At 38.0% G+C, this 26,976-nt stretch overlaps 1 pseudogene; it reads left to right on the top strand.

The window, feature by feature from the left end:
• The first annotated feature begins 218 nt into the window (after positions 1-218).
• Positions 219-26,976, top strand: LOC101548215 (hsp90 co-chaperone Cdc37-like; annotated as a pseudogene).

Below are 26,976 nucleotides of genomic sequence, written 5' to 3'. Positions count from 1 at the left end.
TGAATAACATGGATATCCGTAAACTCTAAATGAGAACAAAGTAGAATAATTCAGCAATACCAACAAGATACTGATGATGTGACACACTCAGAAGAGACTTGCCTTGACAACTGGCAAACTCAGGATAGCTAATGAACACAGAATACAAAGCTCACATACAAATATGATAGTGAGCAGACAAAAGGAGAGAGTCTGTGCAGCTCCCAAATTATGGGTGGATGCATGAAGAACAGACTGAGGTGGTCAAGAATGGAGTGGTTTGTACCCCAATGGACCAACACCCCAGAAGAATAAAATCTAACAGGGATTTGAATATTCCAAGAGTAAAATTAAAATTTGTCCAAAGTGAGATATTAAGTGAAGAAAAGAGAAGTTCCAAATAAAATTGATAGAGTAAGAGAATTAGATTTATGTATATACTAGAACATCTTTGAATATCTCAGAAACATAACAAAAGGAGGTGACATATTGCTATGAAACTGGAAATCTACTCTAGCCTCAGTCATTTCTTAAAACAAGATAAAAATACAGCAGGTAGGGTGTTTGCCTTGCACGAGGTCAACCCAGGTTAAATTCCTCCGTCCCTCTTAGAGAGTCCGGCAAGCTACCAAGAGTATCCTGCCCGCATGGCAGAGCCTGGCAAGCTGTCTGTGGAATACTTGATATGCCAAAAACAGTAAGAACAAATCTCACAATGGTGACATTACTGGTGCCTGCTTGAGCAAATGGATGAACAACATGACGAGAGCGCTATGACAGTGCACTGCTACATAATACAGTCACTGTCACTGTCATCCCGTTGCTCATCGATTTGTTCGAGCAGGCACCAGTAACGTCTCTCATTGAGAGACTTATTGTTACTGTTTTTGGCATATCCAATATGCACGGGTAGCTTGCCAGGCTCTGCCATGCGGGCTCGATACACCGGGTAGCTTGTCGGGCTCTCCAAGAGGGGCGGAGAAATCGAACTCGGGTCGGCCTCGTGAAAGGCGAACGCCCAACTGCTGTGCTATCGCGCCAACCACATATAATATAGTACCAGAACAAAATAACGGAACAATTTCTTACATACAAAGAAAGAACAGAAAGATATGGATCCAGGACAACTGAAATTCCTAGCCTAGTATTTGGTATGACATAAAAGAAATTTATAAAATGCTAGAAGCTTTGAATAACCAGAAAAAACAATAAGAGGATAAAGAAAGTTTATAAAGAGATCTGTAAGAGACCCAAGTAAGATTTAGAAATATGAGAGACAAATAAACATTAAATTATAAGAAACTCAAGTGAATAAACCCCATATGAAATGCCTTAAAAATAATGGTGGTGCTGCATGATTGTTCAAAGGGCTGGGACTCATGGTTTCCATGCAGAGGCCCAGGTCTAATTCCTGAGCACCAGAGGAATAACTCTTAGCTCTCTGTCAGAAGTTGCTCCTGGACATTGTTGAGTGTGGCTCCAATCCCAAAATAAATTTAAAAAATAAAAAGAATGATAAAATTAATGAAAAAATTTAAGTTCAAGAACTAAAGAGAGACAAAAGAGATCAGAGGAAGTTTAAAACAGAATCTATCAAAGAAACTCTATTGGGCATAATAATAAATATGCAATTTACATTCATATATAAGTATATATGATTTATATATGCACATATTATATAGTTGTGCATCCAGCCAAAAGGAACAGATAACTGTTAAGGGAAAGAATATTTAGCTTTTAAGCAGAAAGTAAATGGAATGATTTATCTGGATTACTCAGGAAAAAAAATGATCCAAAATGATCATTGTGTTGAAAAAGTCAAAGACAATGTCTATGAACTTTCAAAAATTCATTAAATATTGTTCCTCTGGTACCCTACCAAAGACTAAATGATAGTTTTAAGGAATATGGTATAAAATGTAACAGTTATATTTGCTGACAATCAATGAAATATGAGAGAAGTTTGAGAATAGTAATGTAAATGTATAATAGGCTCACTAATAGTCTCCTAAGTGTTAATACAGCGTAAAGCATATCATGTCAAAACAGATGCAAGAGAGTATCAAGTAATTACTGGTTAATTTCATTTTTGCTCATGATATACATAACAATTATCTATCCCTGCAGAAGTAAGGATCATGGGTACAATATAAGATTAAATAACACCACTGTTCTTTTTTAAATATTAGAATACATATGTGTATACAGTATAATATTTAATAGTGTCCTACAGATATGGTGCCAATATTGTGATATATAATATACACACAAGTCATTTGTTTCACACTACTTGCAACAGTAAGGAAGAAATTATCATTAGCGGAGAATTAGCTGAATATTAGTGATACATTTATATAAACAAATATTAAATAACTGTAAAAGGGGAAATTACTTGCTTACTTCTGTAGCATACTCATAACCTATACTGCAAAGTAAATACATATCTTCAAATTTTAGCACTTTGGGGAATTTGTACTGACTTGGTGATGAAATTGAATATCTGACATTAGGTTTGTACTAGTTTAACAAGGTCCACATTTCTCCACCTAAGTTATTGTTATATGTAATAAAAATGCTCCTTCCCTTAATTTGTTTTCAGGTTATACATTTAGCAGTAGAGATCCGAACACTTTAGATGTTTCATTCATCACACTGACCTTTAGGTAAAATACTACAAAAAGTAACCACACTTTGTTTCTAATATCTCAGCTTCCTCTTTCCTATTACTTTTTTGTTGTTGTTACATTTGTCAGAAACTCATCAGGGTATCCTAAATTCCCTAGCCAGTACATAGACCAAATAGGGCTCATTGTGCATTTCACCAATTCACTTGAGTTTACTGATTATCAGTGATAGAAAAAAATTAGATTTTTCCTAATGTCTATTTTTCACTACTTAGAAAATGAAAGGTATAAATCATAGAATCTAGTTTAAAAAGAATTTACGTGACAATTCAGCTAAACCTTATATATTTTTTAATATCTTCCATTCAAATTAGATGACTTCCGATGACTAAGTTTTGTCTACCGGGATGTGAATGAAACTTATAGGGACCATTTATGATTGTGCACTTCAAACTCTAGAGCACATCTTATTTCTCTAATGAGCACTTCCCATGAGTTGTTATGTGGATTTATCGATAGGAACTGATACCTACTTCGTACAGTAAAATGCAAGTTAATGCTGAGGCAAGATAGGAGTGTGTCTTTGCTGATTGTAGTATTTCCTACAGTCCTCACGTTTCATGTGAGGAGGAAATAACTTCAGTCTTCTTAAGGGTTATTTGTGTGTGTTTGTGTTTGTGTTGTTGTTGCCACACCTGTCTATGTTCAGAACTGACTCTTGACTCTTGTCTGGAGTAAGCGTAGGGATGACTCCTATCAATGCTTGGAGACCCATATTTTTCTACGGATGAAATACGGGCCTGTTATGTGCAAGACAAGTTTCTTACTCTCTGTATTGTTTCTTTGGAGCAGCAATCATTATTTTGATTTTTGTCTTAAAGCAATCAAACTTATATCTTAATCAATACATTAAGAAATGATATTTGGGAGGAATAAAATCACTCGTGTTTTATAATATCTGAATATCTTAGTGTTTTTTTTAAGAAAAAACTGGGACTTTAAGTACTAAGAATATTTTAACTGTGAAACAATTTAGAATTTAAATCTGTGCTTTAAGAAACTTCTTATCACTGCTGTTCAAAATTCTATAGTACTTGAAAGTTGAGCAAAGGAATAATGTGTCAAAAGCCTTGAAGTACTTTACTGAAATCAACTTAATCTCAATTATATATCGATATTGCCATTTGACAAGGAAGAAAATGAAAACCACTATAAACCTCACCATAAAAAATATTTCCTGGGGCTGGAGTGATAGCATAACGGGTAGGGCATTTGCCTTGCATGCACCTGACCCGGATTGATTCCCAGCATCCCATATGATTCCCCGAGCACCGCCAGGAGTAATTCCTGAGTGCAGAGCCAGAAGTAACCCCTGAGCATCCCCGGTATGACCCAAAAAGAAAAAAAAATCCTAAAATAGTGAAATTTAAAGAATATGTGGATAAGCTGAAACCTTAATCAAACTAGAAAATTTGATGTGATGGTATAATATGAAGGGTGGAGGCCTCTTGTATAACGTAGGGTTATGAGAAAACAATTATGATTTTTGGTCAAAAAGTTATACTAGATAATTTTATCTCCATTTTTTCAAGTTAATAGCTTCCAGGTTGTTTCAAGAATATGCCTAACTTGAAAGCTAACAAATATCAAATTATTTCAATATTTTAACAATAGAAAATCAAATGTTTGATACCTTTGGGACTCTGAGGAATGCCCTAACTGAAGTATTTAAAAATATGGCTGTTATTTTAAAAATAATCTGTAAAATAGCATTCTTAATCCCAAGGAGCAATAAAGTCATACTTCAGAGACTGAGTTCTAAGAGTTAAAATATTAGGAAAGAGTCTTAAATCTTGCTGCACATAGAAGTCAGAAACCACCAATTACTTTTATAAATGTACAGAAGCAAACGGATTGCTCTAATCACTTTAATAATAACTTACTGATAGTTAGAACTTATCTATTATATGTCAACATTGATCATATTATTTCACATAATCCTTGTGACATCTCTAAAAGGCAGGCAGCGATTTATGATTTTTCAAATCTGAAAATTACAAGGTAGAAGACTTAGCATAGTTGGTCTTTGGAACCATATTGATTCTCCTTATGATATATTACACAGGCACTTAAGGTGGCTCAAATTTAATGGTAATGGTAATGTAGCTGATATGATGATCAGATAAAAGCTACTGATTCACTGAGAGCTCAGTCTCTGATGCCTAGATATAAAATCCCTTTCAAAGATCGAAAGTCCAAAACTTATGCCTTTCTTTAATGAATTTATGATTTGGGTGGTGGATGAATGCATGTAAGGAATGAAAGTGAAATAGCAATAAGGGACAGCCTAGAAGACAAAATCTTATTAGTTCTATACTTGAAAGGGTACCCAGAGTGTATCTGATGTTAAGAATAAGTGAGAAGATATTGCAGATAGTGAATATTTAAGACAATCATTTAAATTTTGCAATCTTCTGCAAGTCACTTATGTTTAAACCATGAACTCATTTTTCATCCTCATCATTCAGACCTCAAATTATCATGGTAATGTCATATACAATAGTGTATACATAAATCTCTACATAAGAAATTGTGCTAGCCTGTTTGCTTGACATTTTGGCAGATCTCGAAAGTAAATGAGATGACCGATTCTAATTCCACATTTCACAGATAAAGAAACCGAGGTTTGAAATTCAAAATTATTGTCCAAGATTATTCAATTTTTCCATGATGGTTCAATAAATCAAAATTAACATTACTGAGCTAAAATTAGCTTCCAATTTCAATTTGTTCCAATTTAATAAAGAGCAAATTTTTTCATGTGCTAGATAAAACACATTCCTAAAATTTTCTAGGAAAGCCAGCAGAAAAGTGCTTCTAGTTTTCTGGACACTCAGTGGACATGTGCTATGTATTATGTATAACTTCCCGTTGTACATTGCTTTGCTGCTTCCAATTTGGAGTAGTCTGGAATTTATGGCAGTAACCAAGATATCACATTACTGTACATATAATGTAATTTTATTATGTTTTATTCTAAAGAGTTTATTATGCTTTGCAAACATGTTTTCATTAAAATACGAACCAGAGGAATTTAAGATGGAAGAATTAGGAAAGGAAGTTTATGAAGAAAAAAAAATCATGTAATGTTTGGAAAATAAAGTTGTTGTTAGAAAGACTTTGCTGTGATCACTGCCACTTTACTGATCTCTAAGGTGGGAATCAGGGCTGGAAAGATACATAGCAGGTAGGGGGCTTGTATTGCATACAATACAAGCTCGATCATCTTCTAGAAGTTGTATATTTATTGCCTGAAATATGGTGAAATTTTTCTGATTGAAGCATAATAATGTTTTAGTGTCAATGACATATAAATTTTGCCTTAAATCAATTTTTATCATGTTAACGCAGGAAAAATCTACTGAGGATTATATATGTGTGTATGTGTGTATATATATACATATATATGTATATATACATATATGTGTATATATGTATATATGTGTATATATATATAAAGCACTTTGGTATGTACTATGGATATGTTTTTTCTTTTCGGCACCACTGGTGGTACTCACCACTGGTAGGAGTCCTGGGTCTGGGCTCATGAATCACTCCTGGTGAGTTCTGGGGACAATATGGGAAATAGGGTTCAAACCTGAGTTGTACACTGTGCAAGGTAAACACCTTACCCACTCTGCTAGCACTCCAGCTCGAACATACTATGGATTAAATGAATGAATTATAAAATTGATGTGTCCTGGTCCTAATAACAAGAATTATAAAATCTAGCAAGGAATATAAAAATATGTAAAGCTTACTGTTATTCAAAATATGAACATAAGAAATGCAATGTTGACTAAAATAAAGCTGCAATATTCTTAACAGATAGAATAATTTTATCCAAAAAAAGCTAATTTTGGAGACCATCAATTAAGTTCACAAGGCTGAAATTTAGGGATCTGAACATTATCTTGTTTTCCCTGAAAGATTTATAAATAATTTGGGTGAAGATTTATGTGACATAAAATTATAATCATGAACAGTATGAGGTTAGAAGGGATAGTAGAGAGATTAGATGATAAGAAAGTTAATCTGTGGTAATTCTAATAATATACATAGATTAAACTTAATAAGAAGATACCATTAACATAGTTAAGTTTTTAAACTTGAATGCACACAGAAAAATATCCTGTTTCTAAAGCTATGTTCATAGTGTTTACTTAGAAATAAAGCAATGACATCATCTAGCATTTACTGAATTTATTATACTGATTTTAAACCCATCTAGGTGCTTTATAGGTCATCACTGTCATCACTGTCATCCTGTTGTTCATCAATTTACTCGAGCAGGCACAAGTAACGTCTCCATTCGTCCCAGGCCTGAGATTTTTTTTTAAATTTTTTATTCGAGAATCACTGTGATGTACAGTTATAAACATGAACTTTTGTGTTTGCATTTCACTCATACAATGATCATTTACCCATCCCTCCACCAGTGCCCGTTCTCCTCCACCAGTGATCCCAGTATCTCTCTCACCACCCCCACCCCATCCCCTACCACCCCACCCAGCCTCTGTGGCAGGGCATTCCCTTTTGTTCTATCTCCTTTTGGGTGCTGTAGTTTTCAATAGAGGTATTGAGTGGCCTTCATGTTCGGTCTATAGTCTACTTTTAGTTTTCATCTTCCAACCTGAATGTGTCCTCCCAACATCCTCTTCTTCCAGCCCTGAGATTTTAGCAGCCTTTCCTTACTCGTTTTTCCCAACAATTGGAGGCTCTTTTCAGGGTCAGGGGAATGAGACCTGTTATTATTACTGATTTGGCATATTGAATATGCCACAGAGAGCTTGCCAGACTCTTCCATGCAGGAGGGAATTCTCTTTTTGTGGGCAAATAAAACTTTTCACTTAGGTCAACTAACAACAAATGTATTTTTTTAACCATTCTCCTTAATGTGAATTTTCTGCTTGGTATTATCCTCTTAGAATTACATATATTTTAAAGTAGAATTTGAAAGTTTCTCTCTGATAATATAGTTTTAATCTTTAGCTTAGTAAAATCTAAACCCATTAGATGTTGAAATCTAACATTCAATTAAATATGTCTTTATCCTTGAGAAGTCTTGCACCATATTTTCATTGTTAAACATATTTATGTAATCAAGTAATTGTTTGTTACCTAGCAAGGTAAATTCAGAAAAAAAAAGGTCTATTTTAATATCAGTTAACGGACTGGAGCAATAGCACAACAGGTAGGGCGTTTACCTTGCACGCAGGTGACCCGGGTTTGATTCCTCTGTCCCTCTTGGAGAGCCTGGAAAACTACCATGAGTATCTTACCCACACAGCAGAGCCTGGCAAACTACCTGTGGCATATTCAATAAGCCAAAAACAGTAACAACAAGTCTCACAATGGAGACGTTACTGGTGCCCGCTTGAGCAAATTGATGAAAAACGGGAAGACAGTTGCTACAGTGCTACAGTGCATTTCATATGACACTGTGAGACATGGGCTTAAAAATATTTTGTATCAGAAAATATAAACTAACTTTCAATGCCCAGCTGACATAGAGTACTAAACAAGGTCTTATAAACAGAAATGACACCATGTTTTAGTTACAAAGCCACTTAGAAAGCTAAGTCAGTATCAATAGGCTGAAAACTGAGACTTCTAAATTTTTCTCCCACAAATTTTGGATTCACCATAGCCCTGAGGCTTTTCACAACTGTCTCTCCTAAGAAAGACAGGGGCAGCTATGGGTGTTGGATCAATTACTATTTATTTTTTATTTTCTCTTCTCATTTCTAACAGAGGTTTGAGCCAAGGTGAAAAGCTTCCACTGTTTAAAAATAACCTCCCTCATGGCTTTGTTTCCTAAAAGGGTTATATCAGAAGGAGAACAGAAGCTCCAAGAGAAAGAAGATATGGTTCCCAAACAGGATGGAGACTAAAGATCATGGAACCCTTGAGTCGTGATGACCCATTTTATTCTTCAGCAGCACACAGGGATGTGGCAGGATTCAGAAGTGCCAAATGAATGCTGTGCCTGTGAGGTAGGACTCTATTATTCATTCATTCAATATTTATTGAAACTTCCTGTGGTATAGACGCAAGGGACATATCATTATACAAATAAAAAAAAAACACTGTCCTTAAGGAACTTAAATACTCACTGAAAAAGAGAGATAAACAATGTTCATCATAAATAAACATATGGCACATTGAAATGCAGTAACACATTTTTATAAAAATCAAGGTCATAGGATTTAACAGAGGTAGCTCACAATAATAAACAGAATAATCATAACAGACTTTATCGAACTTACCTTTCAAAACATGAAATTTTACTGAAGACTTGAAGGATGCAAAGGATTTACCTGTTGAAATGTCTGGAGGTGAGTGACTGACCAGGTTGTTCAAGAACTTTTAGACAGAGGGGATGATCCTATGTGGTTCTCGAGATTGAACCCAATAAAGCAAGGAAAGCAAACAAAGCAAAGACCTCACTTGTTCTACTATCTCTCTGGCCCCGTTGACATCTTTGAAGAAGCAATTTTAGCAGAGATGAGTGAATGTTTTGTATAGGAGGGAGCTCAAAAACTTGGGCTGTGTGCTTCTCTGCTGAGAATAGCCCTGGCAGTTGACATGGGGAACAGGAGGGAGATGATGATGTTGAAGTAAAAGTCAGGGAACAAGTAATTAAAAAAATATGTTTGGAGATTGAGCCTTGTAGAGGTGTGATGGGATGTGTGTGTGGTGAAGGAGGGGCAGGGCAATAAATGGAAAGTCTCAGAGTAGCCATTGAATCCTCTGGACCTTCTCAGAGCTACAGCTAGTTCTGGGCTATCTGAAATCTATTCTAGAATGACACTCTTCAAGCCAGACTTCTGAGTTTCATGAAATTCCACTTAGATTTCCAGTAAATCACCCTTTGTTAGTAGTGACTTAAACAAATCACTATGCATATACGAATAAAATCTGACCACAATACAACCATAGCTTATGGGTAAATAGTTAATTATTAGTTGATTAATATGCACCTATTGAACATGGGATCAATTCACTAGTGAGCTTTAATGAAGCAATGCCAGTGAGCTAATGAGTATAGGAAACCATAAAATATCATTTTAACCACAAAATAATAGAATATAACTGCAGTATTTTTGTTTTCTGTAAGTCCTCCCCCCTCTGACAGCCAGTGGGCACCTTGCTTTTCAGTGATCATCCACAGTCCCCTGCAGTGAACATAGCAGCCTACACCTAATCAAGGGCAATCATAAGTAAGATTATTTTGCACCATTTGGCTATAATTAGACCAGCTTTCTTTTTAGTGATTCATTAGCATGATACTTTGCTTTCAGAAGCAACAAACTCTATCTAAATTCCTCCATAAGTAGGGGCGGAGTTGTGAACTGGAATGAGAACTATTTGTAACAAGAACAAGGGGAAAAGGAACAGAAAAGATTATTGCTTCGTTTCCCTTCATCCCCAAATTGCAAATTACAAAACAGACCAAGGCAACAGCCTGTCTCCCTGCACTGTTGAACAATAACCTTCATATTCTCCACTCTCTGAGGAGAACTGGCTGACAATTATGCCCTTGCAGCATTGTTGGATTTACTCATTACAATTGTTTAGTTCCAGGTTTTCCTATTTCAAGAAGTGAAATATCTACATGACTTTCATATGTCATATTACTCACTTGTCACAGGCCATTGTCTTCTGCTATCTTTAGTGTTTGAAGCATGGAAAAAAATTTAACTCAATATTACTCTCACAAAGGTGATATTGGTAACTAACAGCATTTTGACATGGAAAAAGTAGTAAGAGTAATAGAAAATAAATTGATAGATGACTGACTTCAGTCGGCATAGACAGAGGGGCTGAGACGAATAAGGTGAAGAAATAGAAGTTTATTGGGGTGCGCTCCTGGTGTATCCAACAGGCCCATGGCAAGGCTGCATTTGAGCTTCTCCCTGGGAAAGGCTAAGCATGATTTTAAGTTGTCTTGGACGAGAAAAGGAAACAAAGCCCAGACTGGTTCCATCAGTGTGCCTGGTCTGACCTTCTGCTATCTGTAAAGGATGAGTGTGAGGAACACAGCCTGGTGGTTTTCGGTTACCAGTTGACAGGCCATAAATTCTGTCTTCTGTTCTGGGGGCAGAATCTTTGATTCTGGGGATGTGACTATCTCATCAGCCAGTCACCATTTGGTCCTGCACCTTCGCCATTTGGTTTGGAGCAAACCTTCTATAAATAGCTGATTATGTATAAAACCAGTAGTTAGTAAGCCTTGACCAAGGCCTTTACATGAAATTGTGCTGTCAGTGGACACTATATGTTCAAGAAATTACAAAGGTATAGAAAAATAAGGATCAGTGTCTGCCCTGAAACATTGCTGGTCAAGAAAGTTGTTTTCAAGCTGTACTAGAAATACTCATATTATGACATCTTGTTAAAAATGCAGACTGACTCAGTACTTCTTGTGATTCATTCAGTATTCTGGTTTTCAACAAACCCCAGTGGATGCAAGTCTGGGGACTCCAGAATGCAGGCCCCTCCAGTGGAGAGAGCCCCAGTATACATGCCAGAATAAATTTATGAAATTTATGAAATTATTGATTTCAATAAGGGATCACACGTGTATTCAGAAACTACGTGTGTTGAGCAACATGGGCACAAGCGGCACATAGATTCAGGCAGCACATGGATTCAGGCAGCATGTGCACATGCCTTTCCTTTGTTCAATTTGCCTTTTACAGGGTTTCTCCCAATCTGTTCCATGTGGGGCTATCTACCTAGGCAAGATCAGTCCATTACTAGGCTGGTTGCCACGGGATAGAGTTGGGAGTAGTTGATGGTCTCCATAGACATGCCTTTCCTGCCCATTGTTCCTACGTTCCTGCTGAACCTTCTCTAAGAGAGTTGTCCAGTCTTCCTGGGTCTCTGCTGACTAGAGGTAAAAGTCATATCAGGCTTTAATTTCTTTGCTCACTAGGTGGGGTTTATGGCAGCTTTAAGGCTAGTTGCTTTTTATTACTTCCCAAGATATCATTGCAATTGGTGGGAGGGGGGTTTCCTGTCCTCTGCATCAACTCTTTATATCTAAAGTATCAATCAATATGTTAATGAAGTCATTTGCATTATTTGTAATATTATGCCTTTGAACTCTGCTGTGCAGTTTATTCTTCCAGCTCCTCTCAGTTGCACCAGCCATCTTTCAAAAGCTTAGTGTGCTAATACCACCGGTTTAGACAATGAAAGAGCACAAATCTGCCTGTCCAGGTGAGCTCTCAAACTATCACAGCATGCATTTTTGTCAAAACAGCTCTCCTACAGCTTTTCTAGATCCGTGTTTAATAATTCTGTTAGATCAAATTAGATTATAATATTGATTATATTACAGTCACAAATAATGGTTTTGAATCCAGTATGAAATGTCTATGTGACTTTCAGGAATTTACTTAATTCAAGTCTCTTCAGACTTCATAAAGCTAGAAGATGGTATTGCAAAATATATTCTTGACCACATCATAATATATGCTTATTGAATTTTATTTGAATACTCAACGTGAATCATAAAAAGTTGTTTATTGAAATGGGAGACAAGTTAAATCATTAATACTTTTTCAAAATGCTCTTTGGGTAATATAATTCTCAGATTACTAAATCCTGAAGTGCAGAGAAGGACTGCTCAGACATGCTTTATGGAGAATAGTAAGAATAAGGGGAAAGGGAGAAATACTGAGAAAAGTAGTCCATTTGGGAAAAAGTAAAATGAAGGCAGATTTTATTGTAAGACTCTTTGGACAAAACACTGGGTTAGAAAGGGCAAAGAATGTGAGGAAAGTAGTAAAAATGGGTTATCACACATCTCTTAGAATTAAATAAGAGTCCTTTTTACTGAATTCATAAATTTAAAAAATTGCACACTTTTGTGGAATATAATTGCTAAAGCTGTTAATTCAGAGTGGAGAATGATAGTTGTCTAAAAAAGAAAACAACTTTGTAAAATGACATGCATCCTAAAGATATTTCAATTATTCCTTTACAATCTAATATTAGTACTGTAGCACTCTCGTCCGATTGTTCATTGATTTGCTCTAGCAGGCACCAGTAACATCTCCATTGTAAGACTTGTTACTGTTTTTGGCATATCGAATACGCCACAGGGAGCTTGCCAGGCTCTGCCAGGCGGGCGGGATACTCTCGGTAGCTTGCTGGGACTCTCTGAGAGGGACGGAGGAATCGAATCTCCGTCAGCAAATGCCCTACCCGCTGTGCTATCACTCCAGTCCAATCTGGATGTGAGGGCAATCTGGCTGCGACATCTGTCATCCCATTGATCACCAGGGTTTATTCTGCTCTGGCTGGCTAGGCGGGTGTCCCCTTCCTCCCTCACCACTCCATGTGCGTCCTTCCCTAAGCTGCTCGCTTGTTCAAAGAGGAAAGCCTTCCCCAAATAGAGAGCGACCTTCGGTCAAGAGTATACGAGTAGCTGTGCTCCCCTGCTAGAACCTCCAAACAAGCTCTCAATCTATTATTACAGAATGAAAGAGTAACTCATTCTTCAGAGTTGGCATGTGATTTACCTTGAGTTTAAAGTGTTGTTGAAGATACTTATTTGTTTGTTTTTAACTAAATGGGCATACAGATTAGTGTACACTTTATGGATAATATATATAATAATTTTTTAAATTTGGTTTATTTTTTAGTTTTTGAATCATACCAGGCAGTACTCAGGACTGCACTCAAGTACTCCTGACTCTGTGTTCAAAGATCACCATTGGTGGGGCTCAAGGAACAATATGTGATGCTGGATATTCAATCAGGGTGTCTGCAGCCAAGATAGGTGCTTTACCCACTATACTGTCTTTCCATCCCCCAAATATATGATATTAAAAATACATTTCTGCTTTTCATTTTAACATGTGACTGAATGTATCAGGAATAAATATCTTAGTATCCAGGGAGATAATTTGGGGTCAGGAGCACATGCATAGGTTCACTCCCCAGCACTTTGTATATAGTCCTCCACGGGATGCAGATGATGAAGAAGCTGCAGCGGCAGGTCTCTGTTGGTTTGAAATTTCCAGGTTCTTCATATTTTCACTCTTGAAAATATTGAATAATAAAGATGATCAGACTCAGAGTTGGAAAGTCGAAAAGTTTTTTTGGAAAGTAGAAGAAAAATAACTTTTTTTCTAGAAAATAAAAGTAAAAGAAGGAAAAAGAACTCCCAAGGTGGGGAGGAACTTAGTATAGGACTAAGTTAAAAAGTAAAAGTTTTGTGTAGGCCTTTTTAAAGTTCCTTTGCATTTCTTACTAATAGACAATATTACAGAGAATGCAGGAAATCTACAGGGTGGTCTGGCCGGTTCGAAACTTCTGGCCGTCTGGCTCAGGTTATTGGCCATTATCGTAGCCTTCTTGTGAGCCTAAGCTCTGGGGCAGGATTTTATGATTGATAATTGTTTACTCCCTATTTATCAGGAAACCCAGGAATTTGCTGGAAGTCAAAAATGTACGATGCACCAGCAAAAAAAAAAATGGTACTTATCAGAGCAGCTGGCAAGGATAAATTGAGGCTTCCTCTTTCATAAGCACCACTGGGCATAGCAACAGTGGCCTCAGCACGTTGGGTCTGACATACATCACAGGGCTTTAGCGCTGAACCATCTGGCCCAATTGGCCTGGTGTAACAGGGATTGGTCCTAGGCCCCCTGAGCACTGCTTGAGAGACCCTCAATTTTTTTAAACTTTGGGGACAGGGAGGTAGTATAGGGGCTAAGGTTCTTCCCTTTCATTCCACAGACCCTGGTTCAAATCTCTGTCAGCACCAGGGGTCACTACTGAGCTGAAGCAAGAATAGCCCCCTGATTACCACTAAATATAGCCCAAGCTTCTAGCCACCCCCCCTTTTAAAAATACTTAAAAAAAATAAATATCTTACTGTCTGTTATTTTTATAAATTTGAAAATATTCTTTTCCCAAGTCACAGACGTTAGATACTACTTAATGACCTTATTCTATTCATTCTCCCAGTCCAAGTTTTTGGAGTATGCAATTTCATAGAATTAGGTTTCTCCTTCAACATTAAAAAGTTCAGCTAAACTGTTGAGAAAATAAATTACTCTTTACTTGCTTGGGATCTTAACTAGCCAGACATCTAATCCAAAGAGCATCAGATAGTTTGTTAAGAAGAAATGTAAGATGGAATTTATTAATACCATATAGAATTCCTATGACATGGGAGAGACCCAGAAAAACGATGTGACTTCCTATCTGTTCTTAAGCACCATCTTTAGCTTAGTTAGTGAAAAAGACTTTGGGGAAAGGAAAGGATCAGTTAGAGAGGTCTTACAGGAGTACAGTAAAACAAATGTATGCAGATTCAGCCTTCTTCATTGATTGTCTTCTGAAGGGAGATATTTACAAGCAAATATCTTTCAAGGGTGACCTTCATTCTATCCTTAAGGCCAATGCTATGAAATTTACCTGTAGCCAAAGACATATTTTGGGGTGTTAATATTTTGCTCTTCTATAATAAAATCTTATTAATTCAAAATTTAAAATGCAGAATGTGGATAATTCAGAGCTGACCTTAACTACCATTTACCTCTAATGATTTAACCTACAGGTTTAATCACAAAATTTTAATCTATTTAAACAGTATGATCCTACCAAATTTTTCATAATATGCTCATTCATAAATAATCAGCTTCTCTATATTATATCCAGTTTGGAAAGACCTCTATTTTCTGGCATTCATTAACCATTAATTGTATGCATATATATCTCTAGGTCAGAAAATGAAATTCAATTTAAGATCTTCTTTAAAAATGATATTCTATTCAATTAAATCAGTCCCCTTTTCCAATGGTTTTTAGAAAAGTCTAATCTTTTCTCCTTTTTTGTTGTTTATAATATAAGTTAAAAAGAAATCTAAAAATCTTCTAAGATTGAAATAAGTTGACTACTGAAATCTACACACAGTAAACATTTACTGTATTTCATGCACTGAAGGTTATAATCGGGTCTCCTATGTCTTACATTCACTGTCATTGTATCATTGTCATACCGTTGCTCATCGATTTGTTCAAGCAGGCACCAGTAAGGTCTCTCATCAATAGACTTACTGTTACTGTTTGTGGCATATCCACATGGAATACTTGCCAGCTCTGCCGCGCGGGCTCAATACTCTCGGTAGCTTGCCCGGCTCTCTGAGAGGGGCGGAGGAATTGAACTCGGGTCGGCTTCTTGAAAGGCGAATGCCCAACCGCTGTGCTATGTCTAAATTTTACTTAGACAATTTTATTTAGAGATATAAATCCTCAATATCATATTTTAAAAGAAATTGTATAGAAACAAAAAACCTATAAATTTGAGGTTTTAATATCTGTGTAATCTTATAAACTAGTTATTCCTGACCAAAAGCCTCATTCCTTAGAAATAAGACCCTTTGAGAAGACTTGGGAAATAATTAGCTTACCTGTCTTTGTGCTTTGGCTCCTACATTGTTTGGATGTTCTCTTTCAATTTCTTTTGTTTGATGAGAAAAATATCTAAGAAGACATTTTCATATTTTTTTATTTATGCCCTCTACTTTTCACTGTGGATCTTTTCATCAAGTTTGATAGGTCAATACTATAATGGCTTCCATTATGTGTCCAGTTCATGAGGTTGATAAAAATCATTTTTCATCAAGGGACTGTTGTCCGGCTGCACTGGGAGATATCCAGGGTTAAGTAGCTTTTGCAGGATTTTATTGCTTCCTTTGTTTTTGCTATGGTTTAATAGTATACAGTTTAGAAGTTCATTTTCCTCTCACCTCAGGTATACACTATTAAATTATCTCATGTTAATAACCTTGTTCCAATTTTTATCACATTGCCATAATTTCTCTTCATGCCCAGTTTGTTAGCTGCATTAATGAAAAAAAAAAGACTCATCTGTTTTTTCAATATTGTTTCTAAGCATCAGAATTAGATGGATCATGGCAAATTTGGCTAATGAATATCATTTAATGATGATTTACTGGACTGTGAATTTGGCAGCCTGCAAAAAACACATAATTTTCATACTTTCCTGTATATTTATTTGGTTTTTTGCACCACACCTGAAAGTGCTCATGACTTTATTCTGGCTCTGTGCTCAGGGAACACTTCTAGGATACCTGGGATGAAACTTGGTCTACCAAATGCAAGGCAAGCACCTAACCTTCTACATTCTCTCTGTCCCCAATATTTTATTATTAAAAAAAATTTCAATATCATGATTTACAAACTTACTAAGAATGTGGTTCTTTCTGTCATTAAATGTTCCAGTACCAATCCCACCACCAATATATGTTCCCTCCATTAACATCCCTAGTTTCCCACCAACCCCCTCTCAAGCCTGCCCCCTTATTAATCACAAACAGACTTACTCCATATAGCTTACAGTGAAATGGAAAATGAAATTATCAGAAAGAAAGACAATTTTATTTAGAGACATGATGGGATAAAAATAATTTTTCAAGAGAGAACATGGGCTCTTCTGGAGGGAAAATAGCTAAAATTACACATTTTGTAAGGTTAAGATGCAGGCCTATCTCCAAGATAATGATTGTGTCATAAGATTAATAAAATAAAATAAAATAAAAAAATAAAAGTGGTTTCTTTTACACAACTCTGTTTGAGATGCAGGTGATTTCCAAGATGTTGAATCCACTCACATTTTTGGTTTTTAGCCACACCTGATTATGTCATGAGAACTGCCCAGGAGTGATTCCTGACTCTGTGCTCCAAGGGTTGATCTTGGTTTGGCTCCATGCAAGGCAAGTGCCCTACATTCTATACTATTACTCCAGTCTTCACTTTAATATTTTTAAGAACAAAATAATCTCACCATATATCAGAGAGTTCTCAACATAATCAGAATTAACCACTAGGAAATTTGTTCAAAGGTTCAAAGAACCTTAGCTATGCTTTCATCATGTTATCAATCCAGAGAATTTATTACAAACTATCATTTTGCTAATCTGCTATCTAATAGTTAATTCTGATATAGATATAGTTGACAGATAAGCAAATATTTTAAGCTATTTAAACATGAGAAATTAGCTCCTCTCATATGCAAATGTTTTGCTTATTATTTCCCTTTATTCTGTTTCATCATTTTATTAAAATCTTTGCAAGTCTGACAGAATTCTCTCCTTCTAAATCAATACATAGAATTAAAATTAGCACATATATTTTTCTGATGCTATGACTATTATAAATATGAATCTGTAGAAATTCTAAGGAAATGTAAAAAAATAAATATGTATTTGATAGACATGTTTAGAATTGGAGATATACTTTTTCATAATGCTGTTTTTTTTCTTTCTCATGTGCTATGCGAAATGGAAGTAAGATTCACCCCTCCCTGCTCTAAAAGCAATCTCACTAATGAATGCAGTCATTCTATATCTGTCCCTCTCCTTCTGACTCATTTCACTCAGCATGATGCTCTCCATTCCATCCATATATAGGTTATGACTTCATCTTTCCTAACAGCTGCATTGTATTCCATTGTGTAGATATACCAAAGTTTCTTTAAACAGTCTGTTGTCAGGCACTCAGGTTGTTTCCAGATTCTGGTTATTGTAAATAGTGCTACAATGAACATAGGAGTGCAGATGGTGTTTCTGCTCTGTGTTTTTGGGCCCCAGGGTATATTCCCAGAAGTGGTATTGCCTAGTCAAATGGGAGCTCAATTTCTAGTGTTTTGAGGAATGGTCATATTATTTTTCCAAAAAGGCTGGACCAGTCGGCATTCCCAATGATAATGAAGAGTCCCTTTTCCCCCATATCCACACCAGGACTGGTTGTTCTTGTTCTTGTTGTTGTCTGCTAGTCTCTGTGGTATGAGATGATAGCTCACTGTCGTTTCAGTTTGCATCTCCCTAATGATTAGTGATATAGAAGCATTTTTTCATGTGCCTTTTGGCCATTCTAATTTCTTCTTTGAAAAAGTTTCTGTTCATTTCTTCTCCCCATTTTCTGTTGGTGTTGAATGTTTATCTCTTATAGAGTCCAACTAGTGCCTTGTATAACTTTGATATTAGCCCCTTATCAGAAGGGTATTGGGTGAATAACCTTTCCCATTCTATAGGCTGTGTTTGTGTCTTAGTCGCTGTTTCTTTTGAGGTGCAGAAGATTCTTAGTTTAAAATAGTCCCATTTGTTTATCTTTGTTTTCACTTGCTTGGTCAGTGGCATTTCATCTTTGAAGATACCTTTAGTTTTACTATAGTAGAAGACTAATGTCCATGGACAGAGAAAACAGGAGCTAGGAGTTCCCAGATATTACTGTCATACTGGTAATACTGTGTGATTCAATTAAAAAAAATAATCATTTAGGATTGAGATGCCCTCATGTGTGACCACAGTTCCCAAGGCACACTTTAAAAGTAGCATCCCACATACATTTTATCTCTGTTTTTTTAACTTATCATGGTATCTTTATTGTAAGACCCTTGAAAGAAAGAAGCCAACCATCTTGATATTATCAAACTCTGATCTAATATAGAATAGGCATTCAGCTCATCTGATCAGTTGAGTCTATGGCCCAACACTCTGAGCATGCGCAATCTAGTTTGAAATGGTCAGTTGATTTGGTAATAATTGTGTCACCAGTTCTCCAGTTACAGGAAGTTTAACCTTGTTCCAGCTCATAAGTCAATCCACAAGAATTGGTTCTAAATTGTCTATATATACTTATTATTTGGAAATCTCTATAAGCAAGTTGTCAGAATTTAAAAAAAGGAGATTTATTCCCTTTTCCTATAAAAACAAAGTATAGTTCTTTGCTCGAACGTTAAAATATTTTCATCTGTCTCAAAGCTATCCCTGCTTAAATGCTGTCTAGAGGCAGCATTTAAAGTTATGAAAGTAACTTCAGATGTGCTTTCACAGATTAACTTCCAGCTCAATGATCCATTGTGAGGTCTTATTGCTCAACATAATAATAGACTCTACCTTATTGGGTCATTTGTTAAAATCTTACCACTTAATTTGGTGCAATGCCATTTGCAGTTATTACTCAACCTTAACCAAGCCTTTGATACATTCATCATGACTCTTATTCACCCCTATTTAACTCCCTGGCTTATTCTGTACGGCAAATAATCTGAATATTTTTCCATTTGTTTCAAATTCATAATTTTACTTAAGAGCACTCATGCTTGGCTGACTTTGCCTCCGACTTCACTGATACAATCATGGCAACTAAAGTGGATGCGTGCCATTTGTAAATATCTCCAGCTTCATTTATTATCATCCATGATAATTTCCTCTAGCTCTTGCTCTTTTCCCCCCATTATAATCTTCTTTAACGTTACTGTGCCAACTAACTTTTACTTTTAGTGAATATAAGTCTTGGTATCAACTTTGCCTCATTCCCATGAGAATAGTCTATAATGGTCACTTTATTGAAATAGAAAAGAATCCTATGAGTGGTTCTGGGAATCAAATCCCAGATCTCACACAAGTAAGACATTCCCTTTAAGTCTGAACCACATCCGCAACTGGTTTCTTGGTTCTTTCTCATTTATTTATACAACTCTGTCTTTCTATTTCCTGGCTCTGGCACCAAGTATGGCTTGGAGACTACTAGTCTCTCACCTTATTTTTCTGCTACTAACTGCATAGCCTGTGAAAACTATATGCAATACAATGCAATTTGAATTTTTAATTATATTCTTCTGCTGGAAATTCAACTGAAAACTCAGAAACCTACTATTGTTTCATCCTTAAACGTGCAATGTATAAGAATTCTGATATGTGTGTGCTATAACATTTAATATTACCAATTATTCACTTCTTTATTTTTTAAATTGTTGTTGTTGAATCACCATAAGATACACTGTTACAAAGTTGTTCATGATTGGATTTCAGTCATACAATAATCCATTACTCATTCCGTCACCAATGTACATTTCCTAACACCCATGTCCCCAGTTTCTCTCCTGCCACCCCCAACCCAAGTCTGCCTCTATAGTAGAGCTCTCTCTCTTTATTTCTATTTCTCTCTTTCTCTCTCTTTCTCTGTTTCTTTCTCCTTCTCTCATTTTAGCATTATGGTTTGCACTATAGGTACTGAAGGTTGTTATGTTTGCCCCTTTACTAACATTCAGTGCTCAACTCTTGTCCAGTGATCATTTCCAACCATCCTTGTTGTAGGACCATCTATCCTAACTGCCCTCCTCCATGACCATTTGTGGCACAGTTCCAAGCATGGACCATTCCTCCTGCCTTTTGCTTCTACTGACCATGGTATTAGTATTATATTGTGTTTTTTATATATTTCACAAATGAGTGCAATGATTCTGTGTCTGTCCCTCGTTCTCTGACTCATGACACTCTTCATGTTCATCCAATTATAATAAAATTTCATGACTTTATTTTTACCTGGTGACTGCCTAGTACCCCATTGTGTTGATGTACCATAGTTTCTTTATCCACTCATCTGTTCTAAGGTACTGAGGTTGTTTCCAATTGTGGATATTGTGAATTATGCTGCAATGAACATAAATGTGCAGATGGCATTTCTGCTGTGTGTTTTTGAGCCCCCAGGGTATATTCCCAAAATGGTATTGCTAGGCCACAGGTAAGATCAATTTGCAGTTTTTTTGACGACATTTGCCCATATTATTTTACAAAAGGAGAGGATCAGTTGGCATTCTCACTAACAATGAGTGAGAGACCCTTTCTCCCAATATCTGCATGATTATTGGTAGTTTTGTTCTTTTTGATGTTCCACTTCCTTTTAAAAAATTTTTCTGCCTTCAAAATGAAGCTATTCTTTTCTACTCTTTCTTCAAATGCTGTTATTCAGTTTTTTTCCTGCCCCCATCCTGCCCCAGGAATGTCTATTGAGACACTGTGATTTACAAGTTTTTTTATAATAATTTTGTTTCAGACATACAACATTCAAACACCTGTTTAACCACCAATGTCCCCAGTTTCCCTCCAAAGCCCCAGCCTACCCGGTTGGCAGGCATATAACAAATTTATTTCAGATTATGTCATCCAATAAAACTTAAATATATGGCAAATAGAGTTATCATAAAATGAATCAATAGGTGTCAATTTGTGATGATGAGCTGTGATATGTTTTTAACATTTGTTAATCTAGTAGACGACAACCATATGCACTATTAGTGACTGCCATACTCAAAGCCACGTTATAGGAAGTTTCACTTGTCCTCTTTTAGCTCTTCTTGCAAAAATAGATTCAAGGTGATGAATTCCCTATGCTGCCTGTCTAAGAAACTCTGTATAGGTCATTCAAATCTAAAGGATAATCTAGCTGGATAGAGTATTCTTGATGAGGTGTTCATTTGATTGAGTTTTTGTAGAATAACCTTCCATATTTTTCTGCTCTACCTCTAATTGGTTTTCCTTTGTTTCCTTGTTCCTAAGTTCCTTTTTAAATCTTGTTACATTCAGTACCCTGTATATATGTCTTTGGATTTTGTCATTTTGAGTATAATATGTCTTGAAATTTTCCTGATTGGGTCTATGTTCACTGGCACTCTTCAGACCTCTTGAATCTCAGTGCCTATTCTCCTTAATTCTGGGAAGTTCTTATTGCTGACTTTTCTAATTGCTGTTTCTGTATCATGTTTGCCTTTCTGTTCTTCAGGGACTCCAATGATTCATGAATCATTCCTCTTAAACACATTTTATACTTCTCTGGTATGCCGTTCATTTCTTTTCAGGCTATTTTCTACCTTCTGCTGTTTCCAAGCAGTTTTCTCCCTCTCATTTGGAGCTCCTGATCTTTTGCTCAGCTTCTGTTATTCAGAGTTTCTATTGACTTTTTTTTTTTTTTTTTTTTGCTTTTTGGGTCACACCTGGCGATGCACAGGGGTTACTCCTGGCTCTGCACTCAGGAATTACCCCTGGCCGTGCTCAGGGGACCATATGGGATGCTGGGATTTGAACCCGGGTCAGCCACGTGCAAGGCAAACGCCCTACCCGCTGTGCTATCTCTCCAGCCCCTCTATTGACTTTTTAATATCACTTACCATGTTCTTAATTTATGCCATTTCTGACTATGGTTGTTTTTTTTTCCCAGTTTGACTCTGATACTTTCCTGTGCTTCGCAGACTAGCTATGTTATTGCTTCTTTGAACTCATTGGATATCCTCATCATAGAGTTGCTAAAGACCTGTCTGAAGATTTACTGGTGCTTTTTATGTCTCCAGTGATATCGTTTCACTCTTCGAGCTTGGTGGGCTTCTATGTGTTTTCCCCATTGGTTCTTTGCCCATTGTCACAGAATTACAGGAAGAATAACTGTGAGCATCATGTAATTTATTGAGTAGATCTGTTACTTCAGGATCAGATGTAGTGTGGGTCTTTAATATGGTGCAAGTCATATATGGAAGTTGCTGGAATTTGCCCAGTAGGGAGGGGTTCTGCCTCCAGTGGATGGTGGAGCATCAGCAGAAGGTCCTGTTGTTTTTCTTTTTATAGCTCACTTGCTTTAATTACTCCCATATTTAGAATATTTTCTAAAAGTCAAACCTGAGTTCTTTTCTTTCCTGGGAAAATTTAATTTATTGCTTTATCTCCAATTATCACCTTTATCCTAATTACTCTTATTTGTGAAATCTAAATCTAGCCTCACTTTTTATTAAATTATCTCCAAATGAACATAAAATATTATGTATGGGAGTTTTTAAAATATGTATTAAGGTGGTTGATGTGAATAAGCTATGGTACACTGATAAAAGGAAATTCAGGTCTAGGTCTGAAGTTAATCTGATTCGCATGTTTATTTATATTATCAAAGCTGTATCCAAAAATCCTTACTCTGTTGAAGACACCTGGATTTATTTTGTACAAGAATCTCTCGCCAGAATCAAAATACTTTTAAAAAAAATTGGGGGCCATGCCTCGCTGTGCTCAAGGCTTACTCCCCATCCCAGGGATCATTCCTGACAGGGCTCAGGGGACCATATAGCATAAAACGTGCTGTACAAAAAAACCCAGGTTGGCTATGTATAAAGCAAGTGTACTGCCAGTTGTACTATCTCTCTGCCCTCTCAAGAGATACAATTGAAGTGTGTGGACTAGTTATTGATCTGATACCTGATTAAATCGAAACAATGGTAAATGGCATGTATCTTGTATTATAATACATACCATTAGAAATTAGAAATTAGGAATGAACTGGAGCGATAGCACAGCGGGTAGGGCGTTTGCCTTGCACGAGGCCTACGGGGGTCCGATTCCTCCATCCCTCTTGGAGAGCCCAGCAAGGTACCAAGAATATCCCACCCTCAAGGCAGAGCCTGGCAAGTTACCCGTGACATATTCAATATGCCAAAAACAGTAACAAGTCTCAAAACGGAGACGTTACTAGTGCCCACTCGAGCAAATCGAAGAACAATGGGACGACAGTGGTAGAGTGCAGTGCTACCATTAGAAATGAAATTTCCAAAGAACAGAATTTTGAGTTTATTCAAGAAAGAAACCACATTTTTATAGTGAACACAGCTTTTAAAATAAGGAACAAATCACAGAAATCTATGATAATCATGCTTAAAATTGCTTATTAACTTCCTTTTTTGAGACAAGTTATTTATTTATTTATATTTATTTTTTAATTGAGTTAACGCGAGAACAGTTACAGGGCTTTTAGGATCGAGTTTCAGTCATACTATGCTCAAACACCCATCCCTTCACCAGTGCACATGTTCCACCACCAATAACCCCAGCATACCCCCCTCCCACTCCCCCTCTGCCTTTGTGGCAGATGATTAGCACTTTACTCTTTCCTTACTTTGATTACATTCAATTTTCGACAGGAAATTCACTATCATTATTTGGTGTTTTACCCCCAACAGTCAGACCTGTCGGAATGACATCATTAGATTGTATGTTTTCAATTGTTGGTAACAAAGAGCATATGATGTTGCACGGTCACGAAGCTGCCGCCCAGATTTGGAATTCTGGTATTAAATCCAGAAGTATTTTGGCCAGCAGCCACTGCATTCCGAGATTGGTTTTTGTTGCACTGGGATCATGGCTGTTCAGGAGCAGAGGAGCTGTCCATAGGCAACTGCTTGGGGTCTCATTTGGGCAGGAGGCAGGGCCGGTTCTGCCTCCCCCATCGCAAGATTCCCGTGTATCCTGTTCCATCACTGCAAACTCCTACCTCTCGGTCCAATTGATTCTGAACAGTGGTGGGCGCCATTATGTCACAGGGGGGAAAAGGCCGAGGGACAGAAACCCTTTCCCTCCCGGGACTGCATGGGGCTGTAGCTTAGTTCAGAGTCCAGGAGTATATCTGCCAGCAGCCGCTGCATTCTGAGATTGGTTTCTGTGCCTCTGGGATAATGGATGCTCAGGAGTGGCGGAGCCATTCCAGAGCATATATTTTGTATATAAGGAAAGGTCACGCGGCCGCGCGGTTTGGAGATGTCCAGTCCCGCATACCCAAGCCGTGTTTGTAGAAGCTCAGTGTCACCGGGGCTCCATCTGGAGAAGGCGTGCTGGTTGAACCTTCCCTGTCTGGCACCCCGGTGTTGTTGGCCCAGTCTGGGGTCCGGAGCGTTCTCTGGCCTGCGGTGCTACCGGAATGGCCCGGATTCTTCCTTATTAACTTCTTAATGGTATTTAATCAGCTGTATTTTATCTTGAGTTCAAAGAAGTAAGTCTGTTTCTGGGTGGAGGGTATATGATAGTAATATCAGATTCCAGAGTGAGTACACAGTGGGCAGAACACTTAACTGGCATACAGCCAACTCGGATTTGATCCCTAGAGCCCCATGGTTGCTGAGGCCTGCCAAGAGTGATTCCTGAGGACATACAGAACCAGGAGTCACCCTGAGCACTGTCAGGTTAACCACCTCCCCAAATCATAATAATAACCACAGTGGTAATTTATTAAGTGTTATATGAAACCATGATATGGAGATGTTTGCATATTTTCTTCCTTTGCTCCATAATAATCCTAGAATTACAGATTCTAGAATAACAGATATTATTACCACCTGACAAAGAAGAAACTAAAGTTCAGGAACCATCCACAACATATTGAAACTCATTAAGTAAGTAATTAGCAAAGCCAGAATTTGAATTCATATCTACTTCCAAACTTAACATTCTTATCCAGAGAAATTGAAAGAATACAGACTTGTGGCCGCCTTAGCCTGAGCCAGAGCGGGTTGGGCCGCAGAGGCAAGACGGTCAACTACAGCGTGTAGGACCACATCAAGGTGTCCGACGATGAGGACGAGACGCACCCCAACATCGACACGGCCAGCCTCTTCCACTGGCGGCACCAGGCCCGCGTAGAGCGCATGGAGCAGTTCCAGCAGGAGAAAGAGGAGCTGGACTGGGGCTGCCTCGAGTGCCAGCGCAAGGTGGCCGAGTGCCAGCGCCAGCTGAGGGAGCTGGAGGTGGCCGAGGGCGAGGGTGGCCGCGCGAGCTAGAGCGGTTGCAAGCCGAGGCACAGAAGCTGCGCAAGGAGGTGCAGGGCTGGGAGCGGAGCAGAATGGAAGAGCTGCGGTGCAAGGAGAAGAGCATGCCCTGGAATGTGGACACGCTCAGCAAGGACGGCTTTCAGCAAGAGCATGGTCAACACCAAGCCGGAGCAGGGGGAGGAGGAGTCGGAGGAGGTGCAGGAGCAGAAGCACAAAACCTGAGTGGAGAAGCAGCGAGAAACAGATCAAGCACTTTGGCATGCGGCACCCCTGGGACTACAGCCAGAAGTACCTGTCGGCCAACGTGCACCTGGCGTGCGAGGAGACCGCCAACTACCTGGTCACCTGGTGCATCGGCCTGGAGGTGGAGGAGAAGTGCGCACTCGTGGAGCAGATGGCCCACCAGACCATCGTCATGCAGTCCATCCTGGAGCTGGACAGGAGTCTGAAGGTGGACCTCAGGGCCTGTTTCCGGCAGTCCTTCACCAAGATCAAGACCTCCGACCGCCAGTACGTGGAGGGCTTCAATGATGAGCTGGAGGCGTTCAAGGAGCGCATGTGCGGCTGCGCCAAGCTGCGCATGGAGAAGGTGGTGAAGGAGTACGAGGAGGAGGAGCACCAGAAGCGGCTGGGCCCCAGTGGCCTGGACTCCGTCGAAGTCTGTCAGTCCCTCCCCTAGGAGCTCCAGAGATGCTTCGACGTGAAGGGTGTGCAGATGCTCCAAGATGCCACCAGCAAGATGGACCCCACGGACGCCTAGTACCACATGCAGCGCTGCATCGACTCGGGTCTCTGGGTCCCCAACTCCAAGTCAAGTGAGGCCAAGAATGGAGAGGAGGGAGCCCCCAAGGACCCCGCGGCGGACGCCAGCCCCAAGGCCAGGGACCAGAAGGATGTCAGCGCATAA

This window comes from Sorex araneus, chromosome 2, assembly GCF_027595985.1.
Source record: "Sorex araneus isolate mSorAra2 chromosome 2, mSorAra2.pri, whole genome shotgun sequence".
NCBI lineage: Eukaryota > Metazoa > Chordata > Mammalia > Eulipotyphla > Soricidae > Sorex > Sorex araneus.
The sequence above is the reverse complement of the archived record's forward strand: the minus strand, read 5'-3'. Positions and strand labels throughout refer to the sequence as shown.